Source organism: Salmo salar, chromosome ssa15 (genome assembly GCF_905237065.1).
Source record: "Salmo salar chromosome ssa15, Ssal_v3.1, whole genome shotgun sequence".
Taxonomy (NCBI): Eukaryota; Metazoa; Chordata; class Actinopteri; order Salmoniformes; family Salmonidae; genus Salmo; species Salmo salar.
Window position 1 is genome coordinate 107,371,285 of NC_059456.1, and position 9,616 is coordinate 107,380,900.

The window sequence follows — 9,616 nt, forward strand, 5'->3', positions numbered from 1 at the left end:
CCCCTCTTACACCCCTCCTAATGCACCCCTCTCAATACACCCCTCCTAATAATCCCCTCTCAATGCACCCCTCCTAATACACCCCTCCTAATACACCCCTCCTAATACACCCCTCTCAATACACCCCTCCTAATACACCCCTCCTAATACACCCCTCCTAATGCACCCCTCCTAATGCACCCCTCTCAATACACCCCTCTCAATACACCCCTCCTAATGCACCCCTCCTAATGCACCCCTCCTAAAGCACCCCTCCTAATGCACCCCTCCCAATACACCCCTCCTAATGCACCCTCCTAATACACCCCTCTCAATACACCCCTCCCAATACACCCCTCCTAATACACCCCTCCTAATACACCCCTCCTAATACACCCCCCCTAATACACCCCCTAATACACCCCTCCTAATACACCCCTCGCAATACACCCCCTAATACACCCCTCCCAATACACCCCTCCTAATACACCCCTCCTAATACACCCTCTCAATACACCCCTCTCAATACACCCCTCCTAATACACCCCTCCTAATACACCCCTCCTAATACACCCCTCTCAATACACCCCTCTCAATACACCACTCTCAATACACCACTCTCAATACACCCCTCTCAATACACCCCTCTCAATACACCCCTCTCAATACACCCCTCAATACACCCCTCAATACACCCCTCAATACACCCCTCAATACACCCCTCCTAATACACCCCTCCTAATACACCCCTCCTAATACACCCCTCCTAATACACCCCTCCTAATACACCCCTCTCAATACACCCCTCCTAATACACCCCTCTCAATACACCCCTCTCTGTCTCTCTTTCACTCTCTTGTCAGACCACATGCTGAGTCCCAGTGTGTGTCTCTCTCTCTCTCTCTCTGTTGTCTTTCTGACCCCAGGCTGTCTCGCTGTGTGTCCCTCTCTCATTCTCTCTCTCCATCCCTGCCCTGCCGGTACCCCCCCCCTGTGTTGGGTCTCTGGTCTCTCTCTTTCTCCCCTGCCCTAGGTGGGTGTTGTCTTTGTGTGATGGATCCATATTTGATGCGGGGGCTTGATGAGGGGGCTTGATGAGGGGCCTTGATGAGGGGCCTTGATGAGGGGGCTTGATGCGGGGCCTTGATGAGGGGGCTTGATGAGGGGGCTTGATGCGGGGCTTGATGCGGGGCCTTGATGAGGGGTGGCTTGATGCGGGGCTTGATGAGGGTTCTTGATGAGGGGCCTTGATGAGGGGCCTTGATGAGGGGCCTTGATGAGGGGGCTTGATAAAGGCCTTGATGAGGGGGCTTGATGCGGGGCCTTGATGAGGGGGCTTGATGAGGGGCTTGATGCGGGGGCTTGATGAGGGTTCTTGATGAGGGGCCTTGATGAGGGGGCTTGATAAAGGCCTTGATGAGGGGCTTGATGCGGGGGCTTGATGAGGTTTCTTGATGAGGGGCCTTGATGAGGGGGCTTGATGAGGGTTCTTGATGAGGGGCCTTGATGAGGGGCCTTGATGCGGGGGGCTTGATGAGGGTTCTTGATGAGGGGGCTTGATGCGGGGCCTTGATGAGGGGGCTTGATGAGGGGGCTTGATGAGGGTTCTTTCCATCCCTCCGTCTCCCAGCATGCTAAGGCCAGTTCAGCTGATCTAGTTCAGGTTATGCCACAGCATAGTACTAGAACTTAGTATTTGACCAAATAGGGCTATCTTCTGTATAACACCTCTACCTTGTCACAACACAACTGATTGGCTCAAAACGCATTAAGAAGGAAAGAAATTCCACAAAATGAACATTTAACAAGGCACACCTGTTCATTGAAATGCATTCCAGGTGACTACCTCATGAAGCTGGTTGAGAGAATGCCAAGAGTGAAATATATTTTGATTTGTTTAACACTTTTTTTGGTTACTACATGATTCCATATGTGTTCATTCATAGTTTTGATGTCTTCACTATTATTCTACAATGTAGAAAATAGTAAAAAATAAAGAAAAACCCTGTAATGATTAGGTGTTATAAAACTTTAGACCGGTAGTGTATATACTAAGCCTACCTGTCCCTAACCCTATCCCTACTCTAACCTAACCCTAACCTGTCCCTAACCCTAACCCGTATCTAACCCTACTCTAACCTAACCCGTATCTAACCTAACCCTAACCTATCCCTACTCTATCCTAACCCCTATCTACCCTAACCCTACCCTAACCCTACTCTAACCTAACCTGTATCTAACCTAACCCTACTCTATCCTAACCTGTATCTAACCTAACCCTACTCTATCCTAACCTGTATCTAACCTAACCCTAACCTATCCCTAACCTATCCTAACCTGTATCTAACCTAACCCTACCCTAACCCTACCCTAACCCTACCCTAACCCTACTCTAACCTAACCTGTATCTAACCTAACCCTACTCTATCCTAACCTGTATCTAACCTAACCCTAACCTATCCCTACTCTATCCTAACCCCTATCTACCCTAACCCTACCCTAACCCTACCCTAACCCTACTCTAACCTAACCTGTATCTAACCTAACCCTACTCTATCCTAACCTGTATCTAACCTAACCCTAACCTATCCTAACCTGTATCTAACCTAACCCTAACCTATCCTAACCCGTATCTAACCTAACCCTAACCTATCCTAACCCGTATCTAACCTAACCCTAACCTATCCTAACCCGTATCTAACCTAACCTGTATCTAACCTAACCCTAACCTATCCTAACCTGTATCTAACCTAACCCTACTCTATCCTAACCTGTATCTATCCTAACCCGTATCTAACCTAACCCTAACCCTACCCTAACCCTACTCTATCCTAACCTGTATCTAACCTAACCCTACTCTAACCTAACCTAACCCTACTCTAACCAAACCTAACCCGTATCTAACCTAACCCTAACCAACTCCTACTGCCTGGTAATGATTGTTGATAAGACAATAGAAGGATGCGTTGTGGTGACTGTGCCTCATTTGGTCAACAATCTATGATATAAATTCCTGGTTACTCAGTGATATATTCCTATTGGTCAATGGGCTCTCCCGACTAAACAATAACCTCGTTTTAGAGGTTATTATGTATTACTAGATACTGGAGGTAGGATACCATCATTATTACTACACTGGAGGTAGGATACCATCATTATTACTACACTAGAGGTAGGATACCACCATTATACTACACTGGAGGTAGGATACCATCATTATACTACACTGGAGGTAGGATACCACCATTATACTACACTGGAGGTAGGATACCACCATTATACTACACTGGAGGTAGGATACCACCATTATACTACACTGGAGGTAGGATACCACCATTATACTACACTGGAGGTAGGATACCACCATTATACTACACTGGAGGTAGGATACCATCATTATACTACACTGGAGGTAGGATACCATCATTATACTACACTGGAGGTAGGATACCATCATTATACTACAGTAAAGGTAGGATACCACCATTATACTACACTGGAGGTAGGATACCACCATTATACTACACTGGTATTTAGAGGTAGGATACCATCATTATACTACACTAGAGGTAGGATACCACCATTATACTACACTGGAGGTAGGATACCACCATTATACTACACTAGCATTTAGAGGTAGGATACCATCATTATACTACACTAGAGGTAGGATACCATCATTATACTACACTAGTATTTAGAGGTAGGATACCATCATTATACTACACTAGAGGTAGGATACCATCATTATACTACACTAGAGGTAGGATACCATCATTATACTACACTGGAGGTAGGATACCACCATTATACTACACTGGAGGTAGGATACCACCATTATACTACACTAGAGGTAGGATACCATCATTATACTACACTGGAGGTAGGATACCATCATTATACTACACTGGAGGTAGGATACCACCATTATACTACACTGGTATTTAGAGGTAGGATACCATCATTATACTACACTAGAGGTAGGATACCACCATTATACTACACTGGAGGTAGGATACCACCATTATACTACACTGGAGGTAGGATACCACCATTATACTACACTAGAGGTAGGATACCATCATTATACTACACTAGAGGTAGAATACCATCATTATACTACACTGGAGGTAGGATACCATCATTATACTACACTGGAGGTAGGATACCATCATTATACTACACTGGAGGTAGGATACCACCATTATACTACACTGGAGGTAGGATACCACCATTATACTACACTGGAGGTAGGATACCATCATTATACTACACTGGAGGTAGGATACCACCATTATACTACACTGGAGGTAGGATACCATCATTATACTACACTGGAGGTAGGATACCATCATTATACTACACTGGAGGTAGGATACCATCATTATACTACACTGGAGGTAGGATACCATCATTATACTACACTGGAGGTAGGATACCATCATTATACTACACTGGAGGTAGGATACCATCATTATACTACACTGGAGGTAGGATACCATCATTATACTACACTGGAGGTAGGATACCATCATTATACTACACTGGTATTGTTATGACTTGTTCAATGATCAGGTTGACTTCCCGCACTGTGGCAGGCTGCTGCTGGTTACAGACAGACAACCCAGTGACTGAAACAGTTTCCTAGTGTTAATCGGTATTGTTAGTCGTTTCAACAGTATCTATGTCAAACCCCGGGTTAAGACCGGCAGGAGGCTGCCGGTCCCCATCTGTTACCCCCCCCCCCCCCCAGCTGCAGGCGTGGCTGGGGCCGGGGATTGGAGAACCATAAATCCACCGAGTTGGGCGGAGGGAGGGATAATAAATGCGTTTCTCAAAGCCGTTAATAACTTATCGCGCTGTTAAAAAAAGAAGAATCATTAAATATGTGAAGTGACGTGATATCTCCCCCGTGAAGCTGCCGGGTCTCTATTTGAAAGTCAGCACGCGGACCCGGTAACAGAAACAGACCCCGCCTCTTGGCTGTATTTTATTCCCACCGGGGTGTCTCCCCCTCCTCCTCCTCCTCCTCCTCCTCCTCCTTATCTCAGCTGCTGCTCGCCTGCTGAACAATGTAACCGCATCAACATAACGGGAGTTTGGAAGAGAGAACAGAGAGAGAACAGAGAGAGAGAGAGTGTTGGACCGACCGCGGGTTTGTTTTTACCTTGTTTTCCTCTGAAGATTGTTGTTCGGGAATGAAAGTTGGCGGATCCTGAAGGAAGTAAGTGTGATTCTGAACGGAACTTGGGTTTTGTTGTATGATTGAATGGACGAGTGGTTCTCTCTCCCCGTGGAGGCGGTGTGAGTACCGGACTCTGTTAACGCTTTTGTCACAAGTGTTGCAGTGAGTGACAACATTACCGGCTGGTGTTGAGAGCTTGAGGTTGCTGTCATTTATTCCCGGTCAGCGATGTTCTTATGCAGATGAAAACATAGCTTTATTTTAATGGCTGTGATGAGTACATGGGTAGGAATATTATATTATTGATTGTATGAAAATGTAAAAGCGTCTGCAAAATGACTACAACGTAAAAAAATGTATCGATAAAATGAACCCCATTGTATGGGAATCAGTTTTGCTACATTCTCTAGTCTCCCTAACCGGAAAATGAAATGGTTTATCTATTTCTGGGCCTTACGAGTCGGTGTATGATAAAGGAAACCAGTTTGATAATCAGTTTCTTGTAGCCTTACAGTCTCTAGTCTGGTCTGCGTCTGGAAGTTGACTTAAAAAATAAATAAAATGAACACAAAAACATTGTATTGTCTGGGACTTATCTTTCTAAACATGCATTGAATGTAAAGTAGCCTACAGTGTTTGCTTGCAAAGCAGCTGTCTTCGCTCTCCTTCAGAGGGACTTACAGGAGCAATTAGGTTTAAGTGTCTTGTTCAAGAGAACATCAACAGACTTGTTTTGGGCGACTCGGGATTCAAACCAGCAACCTTTCAGTGACTGGCCCAACTCTCTCTCTCTTTAACCACTAGGCTACCTGCCACCCTTCATTAGAGGGATTCGTTAAGTGTGTGTGTGTGTGTGTGTGTGTGTGTGTGTGTGTGTGTGTGTGTGTGTGTGTGTGTGTGTGTGTGTGTGTGTGTGTGTGTGTGTGTGTGTGTGTGTGTGTGTGTGTGTGTGTGTAATAGTAGCATTGATTTTACTGTCAGCTTCACACCAGCTGTAGGTTAAGAGAGTGTGTCACAAATTGCTCCCTAATCTCTACATAGTACTTATTCTGGGCCAAAGTAGTGCACTAAGCTATGCAGGGCATATGTGTGCCATCTGGGACACAGCCAGAGAGAGCGAATGGGGTGGACAGTCACGGAAATAGATTTGGTACCATTGTGTTTATCACCCTGTTCCTTCTTAAACTATGAATTACCATATGGCAACACACTGGTTCTAACCAGCTGTAGGATAACAGGATGTTGACCTGCTGTATGGTTCACTGGCAGGATGTTGACCTGCTGTATGGTTCACTGGCAGGATGTTGACCTGCTGTATGGTTCACTGGCAGGATGTTGACCTGCTGTATGGTTCACTGGCAGGATGTTGACCTGCTGTATGGTTCACTGGCAGGATGTTGACCTGCTGTATGGTTCACTGGCAGGATGTTGACCTGCTGTATGGTTCACTGGCAGGATGTTGACCTGCTGTATGGTTCACTGGCAGGATGTTGACCTGCTGTATGGTTCACTGGCAGGATGTTGACCTGCTGTATGGTTCACTGGCAGGATGTTGACCTGCTGTATGGTTCACTGGCAGGATGTTGACCTGCTGTATGGTTCACTGGCAGGATGTTGACCTGCTGTATGGTTCACTGGCAGGATGTTGACCTGCTGTATGGTTCACTGGCAGGATGTTGACCTGCTGTATGGTTCACTGGCAGGATGTTGACCTGCTGTATGGTTCACTGGCAGGATGTTGACCTGCTGTATGGTTCACTGGCAGGATGTTGACCTGCTGTATGGTTCACTGGCAGGATGTTGACCTGCTGTATGGTTCACTGGCAGGATGTTGACCTGCTGTATGGTTCACTGGCTCTGATTCTTACTCTGAACATGTGGGTGAGCCAAATGATCAGAAAGAAGATTGGAAACATTCTCCTGATAAAGTGTAGCGCACATCACTACATCACTAGGATGTGTATGGTCAGTCCAGCTCAGAGATACATTCTGAATATTAGATCTCCGATGATGTAGTTCTGTCAAGTGGTCGCCGTCTCTCTCTCGCTGTCTCTCTCTCTGTCTCGCTGTCTCTCTCTCGCTGTCTCTCTCTCGTCTCTCTCTCTCTCTGTCTCTCTCTCCTCTCTCTCTCTCTCTCTCTCGCTGTCTCTCTCTCTGTCTCGCTGTCTCTCTCTCTCTGTCTCTCTCTCTCTCTCTCTGTCTCTCTCTCTCCTCTCTCTCTCTCTGTCTCGCTGTCTCTCTGTCTCTCCCTTTGTCTCTCCTCTCTCTGTCTCTCTCTCTCTCTCTCTCTCTGTCTCTCTCCTCTCTCTCTCTTCTCTCTCCTCTCTCTGTCTCTTTGTCTCTCTGTCTCTCTCTTTGTCTCTCCTCTCTCTCTCTCTGTCTCTCTGTCTCTCTCTTTGTCTCTCCTCTCTCTGTCTCTCTCCTCTCTGTCTCTCTCCTCTCTCTGTCTCTCTCCTCTCTCTGTCTCTTTGTCTCTCTGTCTCTCTGTCTCTCTCTTTCTCTCCTCTCTCTGTCTCTTTGTCTCTCTGTCTATCTCTCTCTGTCTATCTCTCTCTCTCTATCTCTCTCCTCTCTGTCTCTCTGTCTATCTCTCTCTGTCTCCCTCTCTGTCTCTCTCCTCTCTCTCTCTTTGTCTCTCTGTCTCTCGCTCTGTGTCTCTCTCTGTCTCTCTCTCTCTGGAGTGTGTGAATATCCCTCCCTTTTTTTCCTCTCTTAACTCACCCTCTATTGTGTGAACTCCTCTACTCTCTCTCCCCCCCTACTCCCCTCCTCTCTGTTCCCTTCATTCCCAGGGCTGGTGTCTATCTAGTTATTCATCATGCTTGTGTCCCAAAATGGCACCCTACATAGTCCAAAATGAAAGTCTAAATTTAAGGGAAAAATCGGACTCTCAGCGCAATTCTGTTACCATTGAACTCCTCTACTCTCTCTCTCTCTCCATTCTGTTACCATGGAACTCCTCTCTCTCTCTCTCTCCTCTCTCTCTCTCTCTCTCCATTCTGTTACCATTGAACTCCTCTCTCTCTCTCTCTCTCTCTCCATTCTGTTACCATGGAACTCCTCTACTCTCTCTCTCTCTCTCTCTCTCCATTCTGTTACCATTGAACTCCTCTCTCTCTCTCTCTCTCCATTCCGTTACCATGGAACTCCTCTCTCTCTCTCTCTCCATTCTGTTACCATGGAACTCCTCTACTCTCTCTCTCTCTCTCTCCCATTCTGTTACCATTGAACTCCTCTCTCTCTCTCTCTCTCTCTCTTCCGTAACTCCTCTCTCTCTCTCTCTCTCCATTCTGTTACCATGGAACTCCTCTACTCTCTCTCTCTCTCCATTCTGTTACCATGGAACTCCTCTACTCTCTCTCTCTCTCTCCATTCCGTTACCATTGAACTCCTCTACTCTCTCTCTCTCTCCATTCCGTTACCATTGAACTCCTCTCTCTCTCTCTCTCTCTCCATTCTGTTACCATGGAACTCCTCTCTCTCTCTCTCTCTCCATTCCGTTACCATTGAACTCCTCTCTCTCTCTCTCTCTCTCCCTCCATTCTGTTACCATTGAACTCCTCTTCTCTCTCTCTCTCTCTCTCTCTCCATTCTGTTACCATTGAACTCCCTCTCTCTCTCTCTCTCTCTCTCCATTCCGTTACCATTGAACTCCTCTACTCTCTCTCTCTCTCCATTCCGTTACCATTGAACTCCTCTCTCTCTCTCTCTCTCTCTCCATTCTGTTACCATTGAACTCCTCTCTCTCTCTCTCTCTCTCTCTCTCTCTCCATTCTGTTACCATTGAACTCCTCTCTCTCTCTCTCTCTCTCTCTCTCTCCATTCCGTTACCATTGAACTCCTCTACTCTCTCTCTCTCTCCATTCCGTTACCATTGAACTCCTCTCTCTCTCTCTCTCTCTCTCCATTCCGTTACCATTGAACTCCTCTCTCTCTCTCTCTCTCCATTCTGTTACCATTGAACTCCTCTTCTCTCTCTCTCTCTCTCTCTCTCTCCATTCCGTTACCATTGAACTCCTCTCTCTCTCTCTCTCTCTCATTCTGTTACCATTGAACTCCTCTACTCTCTCTCTCTCTCCATTCCGTTACCATTGAACTCCTCTCTCTCTCTCTCTCTCTCCCATTCTGTTACCATTGAACTCCTCTCTCTCTCTCTCTCTCCATTCTGTTACCATTGAACTCCTCTCTCTCTCTCTCTCTCCCATTCCGTTACCATTGAACTCCTCTACTCTCTCTCTCTCTCTCTCTCCCATTCTGTTACCATGGAACTCCTCTCTCTCTCTCTCTCTCTCTCCATTCTGTTACCATTGAACTCCTCTACTCTCTCTCTCTCTCTCTCTCTCTCCATTCTGTTACCATTGAACTCCTCTACTCTCTCTCTCTCTCCATTCTGTTACCATTGAACTCCTCTCTCTCTCTCTCTCTCTCTCCATTCCGTTACCATTGAACTCC

At 46.3% G+C, this 9,616-nt stretch overlaps 1 protein-coding gene across 1 annotated transcript in view; it reads left to right on the forward strand.

Moving 5' to 3' along the window:
- The first annotated feature begins 4,848 nt into the window (after positions 1–4,848).
- LOC106572960 (plexin-B1) overlaps positions 4,849–9,616 on the forward strand; it is an 86,424-nt gene continuing 81,656 nt past the window's right edge. The window contains exon 1 of the mRNA XM_045696113.1: positions 4,849–5,203. The gene's annotated coding sequence lies outside the window, so the exon portion shown is untranslated. The remainder of the gene's footprint in view (positions 5,204–9,616) is intronic.